The following is a 25,515-nucleotide window of genomic DNA, read 5'->3' as shown; positions in this document are numbered from 1 at the left end:
TAAATGTTCTTAGTTAATATTTCTTTAAGATCACATATTTACCTTCGGATGATAAATTTCCATAGCATTCATGCTGAGTGTGATATAACACTTCACTTTCCCATGCCGAAAAAGCACAGAAACCTGTGAGAATTCTACTGGTTGTGTCCTTCTAATTTCTCCCATATTAGTACTCTGCCTCTTACTCTTTCAACCAATATTTATCGAATGTGTACTGTTTGCAAGTACATTTCAGAAATTTTATAGAAATAAAATAAGAGGCTCCTGCTGCAATGTGACTATGATAAGAAAGCAGTCCATGTTTGATTCTACATGGGAGAGCTTTGCAAGGGCAAAATCTCAACAACGTGACCCCAGATTGCTATCCTGATATTTGTAGTTCCTTTTGTGAACTCTACATGGTGATAGGAAGATAAAGGAGACATAAGTCTGAATAAATCCATCCCTATACTGGGGAAACAATCTGATGTGTACTTCCTGCTGGTATACTTCTGTCTTTTCTTCTAAAGGTCTATAGATTTCCGGGCACAGACAGACTATAGACAATTCAAAACCAGTGCTTTGCAGATTAGATTATTGGTCTCAATTCTTCAGTCCCCTATAATAAGATTGTGCATATATATATAGATAGATATAGATATATAGATATATATACATATATAAAATCAGTGTGCTCCCACTGTGAGCAGAGAATATTTCCATGTTGGACTTGACCATGGGACTTCATTTAGCCAATGAAATGCTAGTGGAGAGAATGTGAGCAAAGGATTTACATGTGCTGCATAAAAGGATTTGTTGCTTGTGTTCCTGACATTTGCCATGACAGGAAGATGCCCCTGTAGCTCCTGGCTTAAGGAGGATGAGAGATACATGGAGCAAGTTTGAACCCAAGTCACAGTCTGGAACCAAGCCCAAGCAACTCACAGCTTGCAGTAGAACCACCCCACTGAGCCCAGCCTACATCAGCTGAACCATAGTTATCTTACAGACCTGTGAGCATGAGAATAAATATTTTTGTTGTAGGGGAATGCATTTTGGGGTGATTTATTGCACAGCATTACTATGGCAATAGCTGATTAATACACATATGTTTATTTTTGTCAGCTCAGGAAGGCTTTAAGTTAACTTTAAAAAAAATTAGCACTCTCTTATAAAAAATCTAGTCTTTAATTTTTTATTTCCCCATCTATATTTTCATCTCATATGTTCCAAAATTCTCTAGAAGGTACATATTTGAAAAGTAAACTTAGCTGATATAACAGAGGAATGCTCTTAAAGAGTCTGTACTGCCATCAATATAATGATGTTTATGGTTTATTTAACTATAGAGCTCTGTGAGCAACAGAATAATATTAGCGAATACCAGCTAACACTTATTGAATATTGAATATGTTCCACTCAGTGTCTAAATGCTTTGCAAAGGTTATCAAACTTCATTCTCATAACAACTGCATGAGGTAGGTATTAGTATCTGCATTTCACGGATGAGACAACTGAGACACAGGCGTGTTAAGATTCCACAGCTAGCAAGTGATGGCAGCAGGGGACAGTTTCAACCCAGCCTTAGCTGATGTTGGGGCCTACGACTGCCTACTTAGAAATGTAACTATTTATTGTCTGGGTAAGATATGTAAATTATGAATCAGCAAAAATGTGGGAAACGATAATCTCATCTGGATTAATTCAATTAACATTGAACACAACAAATATTGAGAATCAAACCCCTCTGGCACTCATCAAGTGAGTGCAGTGCTACAACTCTAAAGTTTTGTGTTTATTGCTAAAGGTATTTTTATTCTGGAATAATTTCAAGCAACAGAAAGTTGCAAGAATTGGACAAGAACTTTTTTTTTCCTGAACCATTTGAGAGTAAGTTGCAGACATAATCACGTCCTAATCATGCCCATCAGCCTTGAATACTTTAGTATATATTTTCTACAAACCAGGACATTCTTTTTCATAACCACAATACAACGATCAAGATCAAAAGATTAACATAGATGACATTCCTACTATCTATGCTACAGATCACATTTGTGTTTCGCCAGTTTTCAAGAATAACCTAATAGCAATCTAGGATCATACAGCATTCAGTTGTTGTGTCTCTTTAGTTCACAGTAGTCTGGGACAGAGAAGCCCTTCTGACTCTGTCCAAACTCTGTGACCCCTCAACACCATCCTCCCTCCAATGCAAACACCTACTTTTCTCAGCCCTGCTTAATGGCTTTAGGAAGAAAGGAAAGAAGGAAGGAAAGGAGGGAGGGAAGGTTAGTTCCAAACCTTTACGAATTTTGTTCTGCAGGTGTCATTAGCTGATTGATCTATTTTAATAGCTTACTCTTAGAAAAGTTTCCGCGTTGGCTGCCTCACTGTTTTAATGAAACGCCTCATGTGCATCTTTTAGTGCAGATAAAAAGGTGTGCAGTGAATAGTCTCCACCTAGCAGGAGTCATAGCTCCCGCTTCCTATAGGTGTCTCCTTTGCACCAGGCTTTTACACGCTCGCACACCTCACACACACAACCATGAACGTCACAACCATCCTATTCGACTTTATCTCCATTTTTGCAGATGAAGAAATCAAGGCTGTGGGAGATCAACGTCACTTCCCTGAAGTCACACAGTGCGTGGCAGAGCTGAGACTTAAACACAGGTCTGGATCATGCCAAATCCTGGAGTCTTTCTCACCTTGCAGATTCCTGAGACCTCTGCTCACCTGCAAGAGCTAAGCTGTAAGCCCTCTGCAGAGAGATGTCCCTTTTTTCTGTGGGGTCCTTGGCACCCAGCACAGTGCCTTATCTGTTAAGGGCTCCGTAAACACATGTCAAGGGGTTAGGAGGGAAATTTCATTTTCCCCCAAAGCATAATTATTTTTTTCCTTGAATCGTATTTCAGTTCTCTAGGCAGATGAAGTATGATATCTATCTCAGCTTCTGCTTGAACTTCATTAAATTGTGGATTCGTTTAAACATTTCATGTGTCTTTGATCTCAACTAATGGTTCCCAAAAATCAAATGGTGAAGTGTGGGGAGCACAAGTATTAATAGTTAGTTAATAGTTAGTGCCAGCTGGGGTCATCCTCCATCCCCTCTCTCCTGGGTGGTGGCAATGGCTTCCTGATGTGTTTTGCTGCTTCAGTTCTTGTTCTCAACACCTCTTCTCAGCCTACAAGCTGGTTTGTTTTAAAGTGTGAGGCAGCTCATGCCACTCCCCTGCTTGAATGCTCTGATGGCAGCAAGACCCTGTGTGGGGGAGACCCTTGTTTCTCTGCCTTCATTCATTCTCTCCTAGTATCCTGCTGGTTCAGTAGCTGCAGCCATGCTGGCCCCTGTGCTGTTCCTCCAGCACACTGGGGTCTCTTCTCCCCAGGCCTTTGCATTGCCTGACCCCTCCACCTGGAGTGCTTTCTCTCCAACCCCTTCAAGTTACTGCTTAAATGTCCCCTTCCAATGAGATCTGTACTGAACCTTCCATTTAAAATTGCATCATCTCCCCACCCTCACACACTCCATCCTTCTTATCCCGATCAACTTTTTCTCTTTGGTTCTTCAATTGTCCATCATCTTCTAATATATAATATCCTCTAATTTAGGTAGGTATCACGTTCATTGTTTATGTGTTCCTGCCCCTCCTTGAATGTAAGCTCCACCAAGGCAAGGATCTTTGTCTGCTTTGTGAAACACTGTTTCCTAAGTACCTGGTAGGGGTTCAATAAATATTCTCCAGTTAACGAAATAACGCTCTTGCCTTACCAGGCCTTGTCTGGATATTTCACAAATGAATCAGGAAAATAGATAAATTATCTTCTATTCCAGGATCTTTCAGTTACTTATGAAGCATGAGGTTCCACATGTCATTTAGAACAGAATTTTTCAAGGATGGTGGCCCCAAAATAAGATCTCAGGACCTTGTGATAATACACCCATTGCCATTGTCTCCTTATTAGAGCAATTAGCTAAGAGAAGGAATTGCCTCCCCAGGCAGGGGCAAATTTTGTATGGAACTCGTTACAATATAGTTCTCTAGACTAATGACTTACAGCCTTCTGGGAAGGTGGCGCAGCATGTGTAGCCAGTTTGGGGAAATGCTGGGCAGTGCTCTCCTGGCTGCCAGTTCTACCCAAAATAAACTCAAATAGTGCTGCACCCATGCCCCATTAACAGAAGGGGTGCAAGATTCATGGGTTAGTCTTCAACCATCAGGACAGACAAGACAATCGTGTCAGCCCTATCTCTGTCATTGTGGCTCAAAACAGCATTGTTCATGTAGAAGGAAGAGGAAAACTGGAAGCTGTAATTTTTTAAGCCTGTGTGTCTGTTAACGGGGACTTCAGTTTAATAACATGTGTTCAAAGAGAGGAAATGCCTGAGACTGTAGGTGCCACTGGGCCTTCCATATGTTTTGTGTAATGGTAAGCAGAGAGTCAAGTGCTCAATAAGGAGCTCAACAAATACCTGTGGAAGGATTGAATTTTGAGGCATTTCAACACTGAAGGTATGACCCAAGCGTACCAAAACTTGCCGTGGCATATCTTGGTATAAAAATAGCACAAAGCGATGCACCAGAGAGCTATTTTCAATACCACACATAGCCTTTTAATAGATAACATATGGTTCTCCCATATGGCATGATAATACAAATACTTTTACTCTGATACCGTTAGTTTTTAATCCAAGGATTTCCAAGTACTTTATAAACACTATTCATTAATGTGGGCTTCCCTGGGGAAGTTGCAGCACCTTGCAGAGATACAAAGCATCCTGTACGCAATCAATAACTATTAAGGAACGACAATAATAAGAAATATATTCATGTGGCTGTTTTTTAAAAGTGACTAACAAATGAGAATTAAGTAACTTTCCCAGTCTTCCAATGACTTCATGGTACAACTGAGGTTAGAAATCGACTTATACTGACACAGTTATTCTACTAGTTGATCTGTGCTCACGAATTGATGATAAATTATGCCGGTTCTCAGATATGCACACAACCTAGTGTCCACTCTATAACTGGGCAAATCATGGCCAAAATGAGGTTAGCATAATAGCATTACAATGCGATTTCCTTGTTCTCTCCCTTTCTCACTCTCTGATAAAAGAGCAACTGCATTTTTTTTTCATTAAGTCCTAAGGTTAAATTTTCTTCTAAAAATCACATTTCTCTGTATTGTCCTTTACATTCCTGAACCTAGATAACCAGTGTGCCTACACATTTGTTTAAAACAGGCACACACTGTGCTCTGTGCAGATGTTAAATACAGAACTGGCAAGATGAAACATTTTTTTCTTTGCTTTTTTTTTTTGCTGAAGAATGGAAAGTATATAAAGATGTTCTTTAAATAGAAGAATCATCCCATGAATAAATTCAAAAGCTGTTATATAGCTTTGTCATCAATTAATGTTTGTTGAGTACCTACAACGTTCAAGATGCCGGAGAGAGAATACATTAGGCTATTCAGAAGACAAAAGCCTTTCCCTTTAGGAGTTGACAGAAGGGAGAGGAATGGAAAGGTTTCACGCGATGTGTCTGCCTGCACAAAGTGAAACTGAGGCTAGAGATGATTATCCAGAGAAAAATTTTAAAAAGTTGTTTCTTCTATGTAGATATGAATAAATGTTGGGTATTTTTGCTGGATGAAAGGGATGCTTCAATCCTCCACTTGGCATTGTCCAAATGGCTCTTTGGGAAGTCAATGATTGAAGATGTACATGTGTGAGTGCAAGTGTCTGTCTGGGGCAACTCACAAAGGGGAAGTCTCCTGCTCTCTGAATAGCCTAATTTATTTTCTCTCCAAAGTATAATTCAATACACATATATCTGAGGTTGTGGGCAGCCCCATATTATCATGGGAAGCAAAAACCAATTCTGTGTTTCTACCACTTTCTTCCTTTAAAATACTTGTTTCTTCCATGTTGAGACATGCTATTTCAAGTAGTAGGAATAAAACTTTTAAGATGCTGATTTGGAATTTTGAAGTTCAGGATGAAAGCAATATATGGGTTTCCCATGGTTTTGTATGAACTTTTTCCAAAAATGTGCTCTTGCCTTCAGTATGATCCCATAGATGACAAAACTCAACAACCACCCCAAAGCTGACTGACGAGTATAAAAACAAGAGGGCTGTCTATGTGTATTTTATCTCTCTTTAAAAATTACAGATTTCCAGTAATGGCTTTGTTTAGCCACATGTTTTGCTAATCGCTATTTGACATTGTACCAGAATAAATTTCAACATATTCTCTTTACTTCATGAAATTAATTTGCAAGTAGAGAAACCACACACCTTTAGGCAGATAGACCAAATGTTTTCTTTGTGTGGAATTTTAGGCACAGGAAGCTGTTGTCTGAGATCTCCTGCTTTCCTTCTAAAGGAGTAACTTGGAAATTACGCTATCCGGAGTACTGGTCCTCAAACTTCACTGTGCATTAGAGGCCCTTGGAGGGCTTGTTAAAACACAAATAGCTGGGTTCTGGTTCAGTGGAGATGGGACAGGGCCTGAGCACTGCAATTCCAATCAATTCTTGGGTGATGCTGCTGCTGTGAGTGTGGCCCCACTCTTTGAGAATGATTGGTGATATGGTTTGGCTGTGCCTCCACCTAAATCTCAACTTGAATTGTATCTGCCAGAATTCCCATGTGTTGTGGGAGGGACCCAGGGAGGTAATTGAATCATGCAGGCCAGTCTTTCTTGTGCTATTCTCATGATAGTGAATAAGTCTCATGAGATCTGATGGGTTTATCAGGGGTTTCTGCTTTTGCTTCTTCCTCATTTTCTCTTGCCACCGCAATGTAAGAAGAGTCTTTCACTTCCCGCCATGAGTCTGAGGCCTCCCCAGCCATATGAAATTGCAAGTCCAATTAAACCTTTTTTTGTTCCCAATTTCGGGTATGTTTTTATCAGCAGCATGAAAACAGACTAATACAATTGGTCTAGACTCTAGAGTATTAACAGGTAAAAGTAGAAAGTATGCTGTGATTTATTTTTGTTAATTACATGTGGCTACGAACAGCCCACTTTATTATTGCATTGTTCATTGTCCAAATTCTGAATCTCTGTAGCCATGAGTTGAATAATCCCTCAAGGCTATACTAATATTTGTGAGACAAAAAGACTTCTCATAAAATCAATGTATAGAATTTACCTTTTCACTAAAATTTCACTAAAGATGATAATGTAATCACCTTATCTTAAAATGGATTCATCATTGAGCAAAACTTTGGGGAAGCTCCCTCTGTTCTGGACATTGCACCAGGTGCTGCAGACACAGGAATGAACAAGTTGGGGGCCCACCCCCTCCAGAAGCATGCTGGGGAGACAGATGAGTGAACACAAGACCCAGTTAGGTACAGCTAAACATCATGCTGGAGGAAGCAGGGAGGGCAGCAGGTGCTCTTAAGTTAAGCACCTAATTCCAGTCCTGGAGGCGGTCAGCGAAATTTGCTCAGGGGAGGCACTGCCCCAGCTGAGACTTTTGTCACTGAGTATTTTTTGAGGTCTCAGTCTCTCCCAGACTCTGTCCTTTAAAGCTGTATTGCCCACTGTGATAGCCACTAGCCACACATGGCTATGGGCACTCCACGGGCTACGGGGCAAGTCCACATTGAGATGTGCTGTAAATGTTACATACATGTCAGATTTTGAATATAGTGTGAAAAATGTAAAATATCTAAGGAACGATTTTCATATTGGTTATATGTTGAAATGATACTACTTTGATCTATTGGGTTAAGTAAAATATAGCGTTGAAATTAATATCACCTTTTTTATAAATGTGGCTTCTGAAAAATGTAAAACAACATATGCATTTGTAACTCGTGGTATATTTCTGTTGAACAATGCTGCTCTAGAGATAACTAGTGGGGAAAAGAGCTGTGGAGCTGAGTCCAGTGGGACAGATGGATATTGTAGCCGCAGCTGTCAAAGCCCTGGCCATTGTCCCTGGCACTTACCTCTGATTTCTGCATGCACCAGAGGCTTCTTCTCCTGAATATGCGGCCTGAGGGCTTTTTCTGGTCTCAACAGGATGCTTGGCCTGCCAATACTGAGGTGCTGGGGAGTTAATATCCCAGAAGCAGCCCTCAACCAATGATGGACAGGAGGGGATGAACTAATACCCCTACCCTGGCATCCATGCCCCTGGAGTGGGACTCCTCGGAGGTACATCCACACTATTCCCCGGAGTCCTCCCACAGGACTGAGTCTCAGCTGCCCACAGGACAATCTACTTGTTCATGCACCTGTTTTTGTTTCCTCCCCTTCTCTATCTCACTTCACTGCTTCCCTACTGGCCCTTCCTGGGAATAACTCCCCAGATTAACTGCTGGCCCTTGAATTTTTGTCTTAGCATGTGCTTGGAGGTATCTGCTCTCAGAGATTTTTAAACCAAATAATTACACAAATATAGTATCCCCAATCATGATAAGTGCTAATGAAGGGAAATATCGGTTGCTAAATGGCTTCTAACAAACAAGGGTATTGGAGAGGACTTCCCTGTAGAAGTGGCATTTGAGCTGACAAGCCTAAGGCACTTGTGAAGCAAAATTAATCAGTAGCAATGAATGGGGTAAAAGGGGAGAGAGGGATGATCGCTCCAGGTGGAGTGAAGAGCATGTCCAGGAACTCTTATGTGAGAAAGCCTTTGGCATCTTCGAAGACTTAGGAGTGGGAGTGCCGATGGCGGGTGCTTCACGATGGATCTAAGTGGCAAATGTTCATGCAAATGGAGTAGGATGAGTTGAGGAAAGAGGGAATGTTTCACTGGGTGGGGAGTGAGCCCCAGAGGTGAGAGGGAGCATGTACGTTTGGGGACTCACAGTAATTTAGTACGGCTGGAGCAGACAACAAACGGAGTGGGGAAGGATTGAAGCCAGGTGAAGACTGTGGTCACATTAGAAAGGGCTTTGTGCTCTTTGCTGGGAGTGAGGCACTTCTACGGGGGCAGTTGGGAGCCATGGGCGGGTTGTCTCTCACCTGGCTGTTTTGTGGGGTAGGAATATGTAATAGCGTGAAAAACCCACTTGAAATGGATTGAAATACTCCACACAAGAAATAGCAGAAGCCTGAGATAAAGGGGCAGCAGGTGAGGAGGGAGAGAACAGGAGGGACTGAAAAGAGATTCAAGAGATTGAACCAACTGGCTTTGGTGAGTGGTTGGACGGAGGCGCGAAGAATGAGGAATGGTGTCCACCTCTACTGTAAAAGCTCTGAATTATCCTGAAGAACATTCTTAACAACTTAATAATACAGACATAATGAATATTCTATTTTTCAGGTGGAGAAATGTTGTTCTAGTCTCAGCAATTCTCCAAAGCACCCATAGCTAGCAGGGAGCAGAATTACGATTTGAGCCTTCATCATTTGCCAGCTAAAGGCAAGCTGTCAGTCACCATGCTTTGATGCCGCCCTGCATTCCACCCTAGCTGACAGCCTAGGAAAACTGCATGTTGTGGAGTCTGGGAACAAGTGGGACATTCTGGCTTACAGTGACCATGAGAAATGCAACAGAGATCTTTTAATAAAAAATGAGGCCGTCCTGGCTAACACGGTGAAACCCCGTCTCTACTAAAAATACAAAAAATTAGCAGGGCGTGGTGGGTGGCAGGCACCTGTAGTCCCAGCTACTGGGGAGGCTGAGGCAGGAGAATGGCGTGAACCCCAGGGGGCGGAGCCTGCAGTGAGCCGAGATTGCGCTACTGCACTCCAGCCTGGGCGACAGCGAGACTCTGTCTCAAAAAAAAAAAAAAAAAAAATGAGGTCAAATGAGAAAAAAAAAATTAGCCCAGTAGAAATCCCTCTAGAATAACTTCTAGAAATTTTGTATAAGATTTTATTCAGTAAAATGTGCATATAACAGTCAATTTTAATATAGTTATGCTACTTCCTGATACCCCGTTAGCTTTTTATTTTTTCCTTTTGTGATCTTGTCTGGGTTGTACATTTTGACTGATGGTCTGAGACAGTTGCTTCCAATATCTGTTCTCTTTATGTCATAAATAAGAATATAGCCTATTGTGGGCCCTCGGGACCAGCCTAAGCAAAAGGAGAACTCTAACCCCCCTCATCTCCTTTCTGCATATATTTTGTGATTTCAGATCTATTGCCATTCCTTCTTCTCCTACATATATCCAATATCCTCATGGTTTCTTTCTCATCAAGCTGTGCTTTTAAAAGGCATCAGCTGTCATTTTCAATTCAGGGTAAATTACTTTTATTTAGTAATGAACCTGTCACTTCTCCCATGACTACTGATAACACTCTAATTATCTAGTCTTCCTACCTATAACCACAGTTCTATAATTACTGTATGGAGCAGGGAGTGCTAAGACCTCCTGGTATTGAATTTAAATTTACCCTCAATTTTTCATTAGATCTATTCCAAAAAGTCTTACTGGGGTTTCACTCCACCTTGAATAAATAAAATACTATGTGATTTTTTTTTTTTTCTGTAAGTTCACTTCCCAATGGTCTCTGTCTTTTCCCTGTAACAGGGCAATACCCGCTGACAGTGGATCGTCTTGAGATGATAATCACATTCTTTTTTTTCTTCTTCTTTTTGAAATGGAGTCTCGTACTGTCATCCTGGCTGGAGTCCAGTGGCGCGATCTCAGCTCACTGCAACCTCCGTCTCCCGGGTTCATGCAATTCTCCTGCCTCAGCCTCCCCAGTAGCTGGGATTACAGGCACACACTACCGCACCCGCTAATTTTTTGTATTTTTAGTAGAGACAGGGTTTCACTATGTTGGCCAGACTGGTCACGAACTCCTGACCTCATAATCTGCCCACCTCGGCCCCCCAAAGGGCTGGGATTACAGGCATAAGCCACTGTGCCTGACCCACATTCTTAATAGTCACCTGAAACAATTAGCCAACCAACTCAAGGACTAGGAAAAAAATTTTCTAGGGTAGCTGATGCTATTTTAGACAAATCAATGTAAGTATCAGAAGCTACATCAAAAGACAGATAGGAACATCTGTTTCCTCTCTCCTGGTGGCACAGTAGGCCACAGACAATTATGCATTGCCAGTATGTACAATGCTATAGACATAAAACGACACATGAATCCCTCACTAAGGAGTACTCTAGCGTGTTCTTTGTTCTTTCTGCCAAATCGGTCAATTTGCAGAAGTTTGCCCTTATCAAATGTCCTTTTTTTGGATAAATGTAAATGAATTCCAGCCGCCTTTTCTCCACAGAAATATGTTTGGTAAAAAATATATCAGGCAGCCTTGTGATCTATGAAAAGAGAGATCTCTGCAAGTGACTGCATTCATTGAAAATGAGAATCGGTCTGTCTAATGGACATTAGCCTCATCCCTCTCATTGGTTCTAGGGTCAGTCATTTAATATGCAGAGCACCTCATTGGTTCTGGGGTCAGTTATTTAATATGCAGAGCCCCTTACTGGCTCTAGGATCAGTCATTTAATATGCAGAGCCCCTTTCTCCCTAAACAGGTGGAGCCCCATGAGGAGGCAGTGGATGTAGCAGGCAAAAACAGTCCAATGGTGGAGGGATGATAGAGCACTACCCATAAGGAAGACTGCAGGAGAACAATCTTACAGCAACAGCTTGAGAAAGGTTTTCAAGTCTTTCTATCTTCTCAGCAGTTTGCTTATAAGAATAAATTATTCGCCGGGCACGGTGGCTCACGCTTGTAATCCCAGCACTTTGCGAGGCTGAGGCGGGCGGATCACGAGGTCAGGAGATCGAGACCACGGTGAAACCCCGTCTCTACTAAAAATACAAAAAAATTAGCTGCGCGTGGTGGCGGGCGCCTGTAGTCCCAGCTACTCGGAGAGGCTGAGGCAGGAGAATGGCGTGAACCCGGGAGGCGGAGCTTGCAGTGAGCCGAGATCGCGCCACTGCACTCCAGCCTGGGCGACAGAACGAGACTCCGTCTCAAAAAAAAAAAAAAAAAAAGAATAAATTATTCTAGTTCTCCCAGTTCTCATTACTAATGTCAGATAATCTTGGAATTGATAAACCCAATTTCTCTGTTTTATGGAACCCAGAAGATCTTTTGCTTCTAGAAGTGTCTAAATGACCTTAAGTTTTTAACATTTAGGCTGTAATAAGGTTTTCTTATGAAAACCCCCAAATAATGGTATTGTAACAAATGCTGTCTTGTGACATAAAATGTCAATTAAAACATGTCAAGTCAGAGCAAAAGTTTTCCCGATCACATGAAAATGTTAGGATAAATACTTAAATATATGCATATACTACTTGAACCATTCAAATAAATGGCAAGTAAATGATTTCTTCAACAACTGGCTAATAAATTTTAAATCAGAGTAATTTACAAGAATAAATAATTTCAGGAAGAAACATTATGTATCCGAAACAAAATATGACCCTTCAAATTCTGTCCTATTAACACTAATTAAATTATGATTTTTTGGTCAGTTTTAATTACAACTAATAGTGAGTGCTGTGAGGTAAACCTTAAGAGGGTTAAACAGACTTGAGACCACAGATTTTGTGATCAGAAAACGAGGTGTATACCTGATTCATTGACCCTTTAAACAATGTATTTATTCATAGAACTCCCCACTCTTGCAAGAGTTTTCAAGTTTCTGCACGGTTTTCATGTAGGACCTTGAGTCAGCAATTTTGTAGCACTACAGGTTTGGGCATGGGAGTAAAATCAGAAAGCAGCACTGCTTCTCCGGGGCTACAAAACATTAATACGATGAACAGCCTTTAGTTTCTTCCTTCAGCTATTTTTTTTTTCCTTTTTTCCCTCTTCTAGTATGAATTCATTAATCACACATACATATTAACACGTTTTCTTTTGTCAACTTGTGGGCTAAGTAATACATTTCTTACTAATGCCCTGGTAAAAATAAAACGTAGATTTTTTTGATTTTGAGAATTCTCATCCAAGAATTTTGATTTCACTTGCTGATAAAGACGCACAGAAAAGGCTTTTGGTTTGGTTTGGTTCGTGGAGCGTTCAGTGTCATTCACGAGGCATGCTGATGTTCTAGAAAACAGCAAAGGCATAAAAGCCAAAGTATGAGACTGGATTATTTTCCACATTAAAAGCCAACTCCGACACAAATTCCCATTGCCATAGAAAGCCTGTGTGGTGCCAGCATTTAGCCAGCAGTAAGGAATACTTACTGGCAGTCCACACATTTTTCACTCTGCTTGTTGGAGAAGGTTATTGTTATTCACGTGATGCACAGAAACGCAATATGAGTTTTCTGAGACCATAACCCTGCAGGTTCATAATTCTTCTCTGACAGTACCACATTAGTTATTTTAGTGACTTAATTTTTGAACCTGTTTCTGTCTCCCTGAAGGAATGAGAGAAATCCTATGTAAAACGTATCCAACCTGAAAAAAGGACTCCCAGCTCTTTGTCTGAAGTAAGATAAATTGGATCTTTTAGGAAATTTGAGAGACACGGAAAGGAGACTCTTATCATGGCTGGGTGGTATGGAGAAGCATATCTAAAATATTTCCAAGGACACAACAAGCACCTCTCTAAGATTATTTTAGAGCAGGGGTCTGCAAACTACATCCTGCAGGCTTGTCTCGATACAGCCTGCCAGCTAAGAATGGTTTTTATATGTTCAAAGGGTTGTAATAAAAATGAAGAAAATATGTGGCAGAGACCACATGTGGCCCACAAAGCCAAAAATATTCCCCATCTGGTCCTTTACAGAAGTGTACTGACCGCTGTTTTGGGGAGACCTGACGAAATAGCAGGAGATGACTCAGCGTAGGAAACCGCACACCTGAACTCATTGCGGAGTGATTACCCTTGTAGTATAGGAATTGGCTTGATCCTCTGTTAAGATAACCTCCAACTGCCTCCTGTCCACCAAAGTCATTACTTTCCGCAAGATAGCAAAGTGCCTGTGTCTGATATGTTTTCACTGATTCCAAGACTTCAGATGGTATTGGAAAGGACTTTTGAACTTAAGTCAATAAGTGGAATTTAATATTTAAAGAGATCTCAAAGAATCCAAAAGCGGAGACAGAGACATAGTTGGGATGTAGGAAGTCTAGGAACAAGAAACTGAAGAGAATGTTGTTTGGGATGACAGTGGTTTTAAAAATATGCCCACAAATTCATAGAGATTCCTCCCTTCAAGAGATGGATTTTAAGTCCCCTCCTCTTGCGTGTATGCTGGGTTTAGGGACTCGGTTCTAATTAACAGAATACAGCCAAAGTGATGCTATGTCCTTTTTGAGATTAGACTATAAAACGACTGCCACTTCAAGCCGGGACATGCTCTCACTCTCCCCCGTGCCTTGCTCTCAGGGAAGCCAGCTGCCATCTCATGAGGACACATATCCCCTATAGAGAGGCCCCCGTGGCAAGGGAGTGCTGTCTCTGGCCAAGAGCCTCCCCAAAAGTAGGGTGTGTGTGGGAAGGTGGGTGGTGGGGTAGGGGGTATATGAGGACTTCGAGCTAAGCAGGCTCCACAAATATGTTACACAGATTTATCCCACCTTCTAATCAGCTGTGAGCATGAAGAACCCAGCAAAAGTTGAACTAATTTTTAATATATTTTTGTCCTTTTCTTTTTTGCATCCTCATTTTAATCTTCATACATTTTATCTCTTCATGATCCAGCTTAGTGTACCTAATACTCCCTCTTTTATGGAAACTGATTTTTACCTTCTAAGTCCATAACAGGGGGGATTTCCTTCCAAGAAACCCCAATATTGCATACAAAGAATTAGCTCTGGCATGTCAAGCTCTTCACCATGGCACTCTCCCTTCTCCCTTTCTCCCCGCCTCCCCTCTGTACTTATTTTCCTTTTCTTCTACCCTAGCTACCCTCTTCCACCCATCCCCTATTTTCCCTGCCTTGTGCTCTTTGAGACACCACTGCCAGCAGGAAGCATCCCAACCTGCCTCCCTACACCCCCACACCCCTGTGCCTTTGGCTCAAAAAACCATGGGTGTGAAATACGATTTCTTCTGACCTGATCAGGTCCTCTCACGTGTACAAAGGAGGAAATGGAAACTTGTGTGAGAAGAGTTTCATAAATAATCCTTCTTGACACTTGGCATCAAAATATGTAAAGGTGGGGTTGACCACTATTTATTTTCCATTTATTGAGAACTTCCTATGCTTTAGTGTGATACTGTGATATAAATAAGAAATATATATTTAGTCTTCATCCTGGTGCCTGGCATAGAGGTCCTAAAACTCTCGTAATTTCCTGAGTGATAGAAGCATCTTTTGTTTCATAAGTCACTTTTAATCATACCTGAGTTAAGCTTAATAATAAGGTGGTTCTTGGTGGGCCCCTCGATAGCTTCAGGGTGGAGCTAATTGCCAGGGCACCGAACCTTGTGACTAGAGAGCTAGAGCTTTTGGCCTCATGTCCTGACCTATGGAGAGGAGAGAAGTGCTGGGGATTGAGTCAGTCATCAATGGCCAATGATTTCATCAATTATGCCACTGTCATGGAACCTCCATAGAAAACCTAAACAACAGGGGTAGGAGAACTGCCATGTTGATGAATGCACTGACATGCTAGGATGGTGGCACACCCCAACTCCATGAGGACAGAAGCTCCCACGCTCGGGACCCTTCCAGATCTCACCCTATGCACTGCTTCATCTGGCTGTTCATTTACAACCTTTCCAACATCCTTCGTAATCAACTGGTAGTCGTAAGTAAATTGTTTTGCCTGAGCTCTGTGACTCATTCCAGCAAATTATCAAACCCAAGAAAGAGTCATGGGAACCCCCCAACTTCATGACTTTGTAGCTGGTCTGTCAGAAGTACAGGTTGCCTGGACTTGCCGTGGGTATCTTGAAGTGGGGGGAGTCTTGTGGGACTGAGTCCTTAATCTGTGCCATCTGATGCTCACTCTATGTAGTGTAAGGCTTGACTTAAATTGTAGAACAACTAATTGGTGTCTGGAGAGTTAGAGAATTGGTTAGTGTGAGGGAAAAAACACATATTTGATGTTAGAAGTATTATGAGTAGAAACAGATCACAGTAGTGGTAGTCCTTACGCATTATGGTAAATGCTTTCCACCTGTTATCTCATGTAATCCTCACCCCAAATACTGAAAGGTGTATGCTACACTTGCCTCACTTTTTATATAAGGCAATTGAGGCTTCCCATTAAATAAAGTACACAAATTCCCACTGATCATGCGAGGTTTAAACCTGGCCCAACTGCCTTAAGTTCATGTCCGGGTTCTGATGTCCATCTCCTTTTATCATTCAGAAAACAACTTAACAAATTCATTGCTGTTCAGCACTGGCCTGAAATGACCTTCACCTCCCAAAGATCTTTGTTAATAAGGACAACAGAAACTGCTCTGCAGTAGATAGAGCTGTTTTCCAATAAACACAGGTCTGATATTCTGGGACCGATTCTCTGCCCAGGAAAAGGAAGATTTCAAAACCTAAATTACACACAGGGCAGCCAATTCTAGAAAAAGAAAGGGGTTAATAGTCTTCCTATAACTGTAACTACCATATTCTGCTTTGGAGAACAATGTTTTATTACCATGTCCACTACTCTGGTAGTCCCTAAAGAACTCTTTAAACAATGAGATTTATCTCAATTTCACTGCCCCCTCCACGCACACACAGGAAAACAAACAGTATGCTTCACTTAAGAGAAATGATTTGCAGTCATGGTAAATTCCCATCGTTCATTTGCTTATTCGTTTATTCACTCACTTGGCCACCTAAAAATATTTACTAAGTGCCTAGTATTTAAAAAATGCTGTTTCCCTAAAATACTATAAGCCCTTTCGGTTTGAGAGGTAAATAAATATGAGACTTTATGACTGCATTTGTGCTCAGTATATTTTTTTATAACACACTGTCTACTTTGACCAGAGTTGAAATTTTACAGTAGAAATCTATTACCCTAGAGATGAAAAAGTGGCCAACAGCCAGTAATAATGGACAGTTTTTCAACATAAAGAGCAAAGTATTCTATAAACTAAAAAAGAAAGACGCAAACAAACAAGTACATTCCAAACTTATGTATGTTACAATTTTCAGGAAACTGTTTTTTTTTTTTTTTTATTTCTTTTCTTGGCTGAAACTTCACTGTTAGCTCATAAGGGCTTATGATTCTTTGGGCTGGCACCTGTTGAAAAAATAATTGCAGACTTACTGAAGGGATAGCAACAGAGAGATGGCCAAGAATATTGCTACACAGACGAAAGTAAAAATTATAAAAAAAGAATTTAGGGAAAAAATACACACAACAAGAAAAAAGTAATTTGACAATACTTTTTCTGGGAAACTAGCAAAACTCTCTCTCAGCCTTAAACATAATTTTGTTGGACAGAGTCAGTTTGAATTCTACAACCAGGTTATTTAAAAACGCATTTGTTTTCTGGAATTTTTTTTTCTATGAAGAGAAGAGGGACAATGGATATCTATTCCCCAGAAGAAATAATAATAATAATAATAATAACAATAGTGATAATAGCTACCATTTTTGAATGCCTAATATATTTTTAAGTGTCAGGCATTATGAATGGTTTTTTTAAATAATACATTTTACTTCTAATTTTTACCAAGTAAGCAGAATAAGAATTATTATTCCCATTTTACAGATGAGAAAACTGGGGCTTAGAACCAGTCAGTGGTAGAGCTGGGATTCAAACCCAGATGTGGCTGGCCTTGTAGCCTGTGTCCTTTTTATTATGACACACTGCATGGTGCCTTTCCAACTGACTTTAGAAAACTTTCCTAACTTACTGTATGAGAATATTCATTGTCATATAAATTTTATGCAGAATTATATTTCAATTAAAATTTAAGTTTCTGGGCACACCATTCAATGTCAAATCATCGCTACCTGTTGTTTTATAACCTTATTTGGTTTTTATTCCCAGTTCCAACAAACATCCTCTTTGCATTCCAATAACCTCCACTGAAGGCACCTTTCGGTAGATGAGAGATGTGATGTTTTCATCATGTTTCACCGATAACCAACTTTTGTGGTCAATGAAGCTAGACTGCTTCAAACCTGTCCTTACCAAGATCCATATTTGGAAATACAACATACTGTATAGTGAGTAAGTTGAAAAGAAAAACCTCAGGATTCAGCCTCCTAAGAACTATGTCTGAATCTCAGAATCAGATTTTAAACCTATAAACTGGCTCTTCACATTACTTCTGGTATCTATTTTTTAAAATGCATCCTGAGGAAACCATGGCTTGCAAAACAACACTGCAAGGCACTAGTTATTGAAGCCTATTGCTGGTAAAGTGATTGGAAAGTGAAGCAGATGATGAGGCCCAACGTTTCCTAATTTAATGGGCAGCAGATAAGGAAATTGGACAGCAATTGAACACCCAAAGGGAAATAATTCCCTGTGGCTGCCAATATATAAACATCAGGCTTCTAAAGACAAGGTTACCAGACAATCCAGAGAATTTCTAAATGTAAACAGAAGTTCAAATTTCACCTTTGCTTGGGGCTGCCATTTAAAATGAAGCCACTCATAATCAGTACTATTGGCATTTCTTTGACCCACTGTCAAAACAGCTTGGAAACACAGAATAATGTCTTAAAAAGCAAACATGCAAATTTTTTTTGTTGTTGTTTTGTTTTTTGGTTTTTGAGACGGAGTTTTGTTCTTGTTGCTCAGGCTGGAGTGCATGGCACGATCTTGGCTCACTGCAACCTCCGCCTCCTGGGTTCAAGCGATTCTCCTGCCTCAGCCTCCTGAGTAGCCGGGATTACACGCACATGCCAACACGCCCAACATGCAAATTTTAAAAGTTGAATTCCACATTGCTTTCCAAAGGCTAACAGTACTATTTACTTCCTGTACACCCTATTCTTAGTCACAAGATCCTTTTCCACATGTCTGTTTCCTATGGATAATCCCAGCAACAACATACAGAGGTGGCACTATCTCTTTTGTTTAGCTTTTATTTCCTCCCCTGGTGTTTTCTCACTTCTCTCACCACACGGATTTTCAGTCCATACCCTTGCACTATTCACCTTCACCTACCAGTGCTTCTTGCCTATCCTTCACATTTATCCTGGCTGGGTCCACTTTATATATAGCTTCTCTCCACACCTCCAGTCTTCGAGGTGGGGCTTTTAAGCAGTGTTAACGCTTTCCTGAAAATTCCCTTTGATCTTTTATAATAAAACGAGAGTGGAAAGAGAAGAATTGACAATGAATTTACAAAAACATCGTTAGCCATGACATTACGTCCTCTCAACTCTTATTGTCTGCCTTTAAAGAACATGACACAAGAATTCAATGATCAAATAATATTTACTGACGATGAACTAGAATAGAAGGCAAACCATCTATTTTCCCTGTTGATACTTCCCCTGTTTTCCTCTGGGGAACCACTCAGCTCCTACTTGGTCCATAGTTTTAATTATAGTTAACCATATTGCTCCACCCCTGCACCTCCCGGTCCCAGAGTTGCCATGTGTCCTAGACCTAGTCAGGGCAGTACATGTCCATGGCCACAGCGATTGGTTCAAGGGTAGACGCTCAGCCAGAGTCTAGCCATTCAGAGACAATGAAACAATTTCATTTCTTTCATGGGAGCTATTGAGAAAGAAGTATGCCACTTACACCAGGGTTGATGAGAGAGTAGTTAGTGGTCATCTTTGTCCCAGAGAGGTGAGAATATGAAATAGAGCCAATACAGAGGGAGGCAGAGCACAGAGATGGTTAGAGAAACCTAGTTCTGATGCAACTGGTAAATTATCTAATTAAGTATCAAGTAGACTTTTCAGATACAAGTTTGCTTAAAACAGTTTTAAATGGCTTTTTTATCGTTGAATCTGAGAGAATCTTGGCCTCTACAAACCATGTGGTAGGTTGCTTGTGGTTCTCACTTATTCTCACACTGGCAACACCTTGGGAGTTTTTAAAATTACAGATTTAAAAACACTCGTGGACTGACGTGTTCAATTTCATATACAGTGCACATCATTTCAGGGCTTCAGCCATTCTGAGCTCTGTTGTGACCGTCGTCAGAAAGTGCCTACTACTTGTGCTGTTGCATATGAAGATACTTTACAAAGAGAGCTTCATAGACAACTCCAGAATTGTGTTGAATCTATTTCCAAATTCTTTTACATCCTCCACTTTTGAATCTAGTGGTTCTACGCCCTCATCTAACATCAGAACTCTCTTTTAGAGAAAAAGAATGGTGATAGTTACACACACACACACACACACACACACACACACACACGTCCTCTGACTTGGTCACAGCACAATCCCCAATTTCCCATTACTTCTCTGATGGCACACATTCAAAATGCAAATTTGCATACACAAAGGAAGAATAACTCTTGAAATAATGCTTGGTGCCACTGAGGACTTGAAGCTCACACTTGATTTAGTGGAGCTGCATGGACAGCAGTGTGACTGTCTTCTCAGCAAAAGCAACAGAATTTGGAGTCAGCAAACTTTGAGGGAAAGTAACTTTAAACAGGAAACAGAAAAGTGAGTTGATGATGGCATAACAAAACCAGGGGTTTTGAGAGAGAACATCAAAATCATAGGATTAATTCTTCATTTGATAGAGATCAGAGACTTGCTTGACTCAATCTGCATAGGCAGGAATCCAGAGTTCTTATTTCCTTGACTGTACCTACTCTTGATCTTCTCACTCAGAAATCCTGAGCCCCATTATTATACAAAGTAGGTATTAAGACCTCCTAACTGACATCTTCCTATCTCTGCTTGTTTTCCATTGGGTAATTTCCAGTATTTTCTTCTGAACCCCAGAGGACTTCCACAAGGTCTCAAAAACTGTATTATGTACTTACGTGTATGATACTGAAGCAGATCAGATTGTTTTTCCAAAAATGACTGTACCTATACATATCTCATTCCACTTTTTAAAAATATACAATGTGACATTGACATTCTCCTTCAAGAGGTAGGGTCTAAGTTCCCTCCCCTTAATCCTGGAGGGACTTGTTAACCTCGACCAATAGAATGTGGTCAAAATAACACTGAATAACAAGATCTTTCTCTTGACATAATCAATACGGGAGCTCTGAGTCAATGTGTAACAAGTAAGACTGCCCTAAGCCCCCCATGCTGGTAGATTACTTGGAGAGACTGCATCAAGCTAGAGAGATGCCCAAAGAGCTCCAGTTGTTCCAGCTTTCAGTTATTTGAGTCTTTTAAGCTCAGGGCTCAGACAAGTGAGTAAGAGAAGCCCTGGATATTTCAGCCTCCCAATTTCTGAGCCACCCCAGCCAATGCTGAGTAGAGCAGAGACAACTATCCCTGGCAAGCCCTGCCAAGCTCGCAGATGTGTGAGCAAAATAAATGTCATTATTTTAAGCCAACAAGTTTTATACATCCCTAGTACCTGGAACAGCCATTGTCTGCTCTTGCCAGCTAAGATCACTAACTTGTGGGAAGAAAGTACTCAAGAGCCTGTCAGGGTGACTTGGGTGTTTGGAAAGCTAAGAAAGAGAAATGTCAAGCATGCAAGGGTATAAGATGCTATGGCTTAGTATCCAAACAAAAATCCCATGCAATGCCAGTGAAAATGCAACAGGAAGGGAAAGAATAAGAGAGATAAAGAAAACCAAACCACCACCGCAAAGGTGCATTTTAATGGGCAGACACTGTTGCTGAGTAAGAAATAAAAGACAGGTAAGAGTCCAGAAAGGAAAAAGAAAAGCATAAAGAAAGACTGTAGTTGAAATGAGACTGCCTGACTTGGAGACTACGTCACAGAAGGTGATATGGTTTCCAACTAGAAGAGACTAGTCACAGTCCCAGCAGGAAGCAGGACACATTCAAAGGGGTGTAAAAAGTTTAATGTGGGATATTTTAAAAGATGTGGGCAGAGTCAAGGGAATCAATGAAGGAAAGTAAAGATGTCCAAGACTAGCAGTGGATGGGAGCTGTTACCACCCATAGGTCTGAGAAGAGAAAGGGAGTGGTCACCTGAAACCAGGCAATAGCTGGAGGTGGAGAAGGCCACCCACAAGTGCAGTGTCCTTGGGTGAAGTCATTTCTGTCTGGCAGCAAGGGTCAAAGAGAATAAATGTCTTTTTGTCCTTAGTACCTTTCCCCCCATTCTCCAATCTCCCTTAAGTGACTTCCACTGGTCTAGCTCATGCCTTCTCAATGGGAAGCAAACATTTGTTCCTGGCAGGGCAAAAAGGAAAAAAAAAAAAACACAGCAAAAAACCCTTAGCTATTATAATGGTCTGTGCCCTCCAAAAGACACAGTTCATAAATAGATATGCAATATATTTATGGTATTAAAATTTCATGGTCAGGCAGAGACAATTAGAAAAAGAATGTCTAAAAAAGCCTCCTTAGGGAGTGTAATCATGAAAATAATTGAGAAATATTGGTTAACCAACCCAAAGCTTGAGGGTGAGGGAGTCCAGTCAATGCAGCCCCTTAGAGGAGGGTCTCAGGCAAAAAGCAGTCTAGAGAACGTTCTAGAGAGACAAACAGAGGCAACTGAGCACACAGCCCTTATTAAAATTCTTCCTGACCTCTACCCTTTAGATCTCTGTATCTATGCACAGGAACAGATGGCAGTTATGATGGCTAATTCAGGGAAATCATCCATCTAGCGGAAGCACCAATGAGAAGAATTAGCAAAATGACTGTCCACACTCACAGCACACTGCGTCATCAGTGTAGAAATGTGACCTTTGTCTCGTGTGTATTTTAACATTCACAATAAAAAGAGAACAAAAAAAGAGTGCATAAACAATTCAAGGGCATGCCTACATATGTAATATTAACCCTTTGCTAATTAGTTGATTTGGTGTTATATAATGGAAAAGCAAAATTTGACAACAGGACTGAGTTAACACTTTTAGAAACCCTGAACGCCAAACAGATTTCCATGTTCTTCTCATCCTCATTGGGCTGTACTCTGCCAAACTTAACCAAAGTTGGACAATTTGCTCTCTTGGCCACAGCTATAATGGAAGGTCTATGAGAAAACCATTCTGGCAATTGGATGAATTCATCAGGAAGATGTGATTGACTGATCTTTTGAGCTGGTTCCCCACATTGAACCACCAAGATAATCTGATCATTCTATTTTAAATAACATATCTCAAATTGTGATCCACACACTTAATACTCAGATCTAGCTTCCAAATACACTTCTTTACTAAAAGAAACCAAACCTCCTTGAAGAATTGGTGGGTACCAAGGCTAGGGTGTTATTACAATCCATTGAATAGAACGGGAAATGATGAGTCCACGAGGACATAAATAAGTACACAAATGAATAAACTGAAAGTTTAATGAGGAATGGGCCATTTACCTAGTTTCACTGTGCCTTCCCACAAGGGGTACTCATCAATTACAAACAGAGGAAAAAGCAGCTGTGTAGTTGAGGAGCTTCTGAGACACCACCTTAATCAAGTAATCAAAGTGAGTGAATATTGTCAATAATGGGACAAATTGAGATAATGGGCCCTTCATAGCCTGCCATGAGAAGAACACAGTATCACTTCTGTGATAGTTCTTCAAAGATGTATCACTTGAATCCAGCCATGAGAAAACATCAGACCAACCGAAATTGGAAACATTCGAGCAGATAACTGACCTGCAATCTTCAAAAGTGTCAAGGGCAGTAAAGTCGAATTAAGGTTGGGAAACTGTTCCAGACTGGAGGAGAATAAAGAGATGTGACAACGAAATGAGAAATTTGAGTTTGAAAGGGTTTTTATTTTGTTACAAAGAGCATCATTGGAAAACTGGTGAAACTTAAATGAGATCTGAAAATTAGTTAGTAGTGATATATCAATATTCATGTTCTAATTTTGATCTTTTTATTGTGCTCATGCAGGATGAATGCCGAATTTGTAGAAAATGCTCAGTTAAATGTTTGGGGAGAGAAGACACTAGATTGGCAACTTATTCCCAAATGGTTCAGGAAAAAATGGTTATTTTTACTGTACTTGCAAATTTGCTGTAAGTTTGAGGTTGTTTAAAATAAAAAACAAAGGCAAAAGAAATGGTGCTCCAAAGATGCATTGAATCTAGTTAGCATGCAGCTTTCTGATTTGGTGAAGGGTTGGGCTAGGTGCAGGAATCTGCATTTTAGGATTCACCATAAGTGGTTGAATGAGAGGTTCTCCCAAGGGTGGCAGTTTGCAACTGTTCACTAAGCACTCAGCAAAAACATTCCACTTTCGCTCCACATTCTAGAGCCAGTCTCCCCTTCCCTCTGCCCCTTTCCTCTCAAACCCCATATCTACTTTCCTTCTGCCAGCAGCAAAGATTGTTAGAAGCCGGTGGGGAATTCTCAGGATGGAGAATTGAGAAATGATTCAAGTGGTTCTGCTAGCATTTTCTGTCTACAGAGAATACAGTACCCTGGGTTTCTGCATATCATTCCTCAGGAATGGTGATCCCTGGAGGTGAAATCATTTCCTAAGACTGTCTCTGATGGCTCCAGAGTGACAAGAGGTAGGAGAGAACAGGCACGCTTGAGCAAGGCATTAGGAGAGTGTGGCGTGAATCCAGGAAATTCTAGTGTAGGTGGACAGTTTTAAGGCTCTCTCTGGTATAGTAGGAAAGCACCACTTTGTTACACTAGAAAACTGAAATTTTGAAATACAGCTACAAAATCATAACATGAAAATTCAACACTGTTCAAATAGCAGTACCTCTCCTTAATGACAAAAGAAAACTTTTCTCTGTTGAAAAATTAGTACCTAATATTATAAGTCCTCAAATGTCCTATTGGCATGGTGTCAACATTGAAAACAATCACTCTAATGCTTTAGTTCTAAAAACCCAGGGACTGAGTTTTCAACAAAACAAAGGCAAACGCATCTGACTGATGTATTCTTCATCCTTGGTTTAGAAAATCAAAATACACAAATGGTTAAACACATAGTCTAAATTACTCACAGACATCTATAACATTTAAAGAAAGGTACCTTTAAAGTTACTATAAAAAGACCCACTGTCTATGCCATGATAAACTCATCTTTTCCTTTAGTTTTTTAATAGTGAACTTAGTGTCACCTTTCATGAGCCCTCTAGACAATTTCAGAGGAGTTTTAAAAGAAAGTTTCCTCATCTGTGAAATGAGAGTGTTGCCCTAGATGTTCTCAGAGGCCCACTTGGCCATTAAGAGCCATGATTCTGTGCTTTGAATTAAGGATGGAAATATTTACTGAGCATGAAGAAAAGAGCTCATAAAGAATCAATTTTCATGAATATGATGGTTTGTAGAATTACAGAATTTGATATCTAAATGGACCTGAGAGACATGAGGTAAAGAATATGATCATACACCTAAGGGATGAAAACAGAATTCAGGGGTCTGATTCCTAGTTCAGGGGTCTTTCCACTAGCTTGCAACTATATTTTCCCTTTTCTCCCTCTCCCCCACCTCTTTCCTCCCTCTCTTCCTCCTTTCTTTACCTCCTTTCCTTCTTTTTTTGTTTTTTTTTTTGAGACGGAGTCTCTCTCTTTCACGCAGGCTGGAGTGCAGTGGTGCGGTTGCGGCTCACTGCAAGCTCCGACTCCCAGGTTCACGCCATTCTCCTGCCTCAGCCTCCTA

The 25,515-nt window shown here is 40.6% G+C and overlaps 1 protein-coding gene across 1 annotated transcript in view; it reads right to left on the bottom strand.

Annotated features, from left to right (window-relative positions):
* Positions 1-25,515, bottom strand: part of MACROD2 (mono-ADP ribosylhydrolase 2) — a 169,173-nt gene that overhangs the window by 124,601 nt on the left and 19,057 nt on the right. The gene's annotated exons all lie outside the window — the stretch shown is intronic.

Source organism: Nomascus leucogenys, chromosome 11 (genome assembly GCF_006542625.1).
Source record: "Nomascus leucogenys isolate Asia chromosome 11, Asia_NLE_v1, whole genome shotgun sequence".
In the NCBI taxonomy this organism is placed as follows: Eukaryota; Metazoa; Chordata; class Mammalia; order Primates; family Hylobatidae; genus Nomascus; species Nomascus leucogenys.
This window is presented reverse-complemented; position numbering and strand designations above follow the sequence as displayed.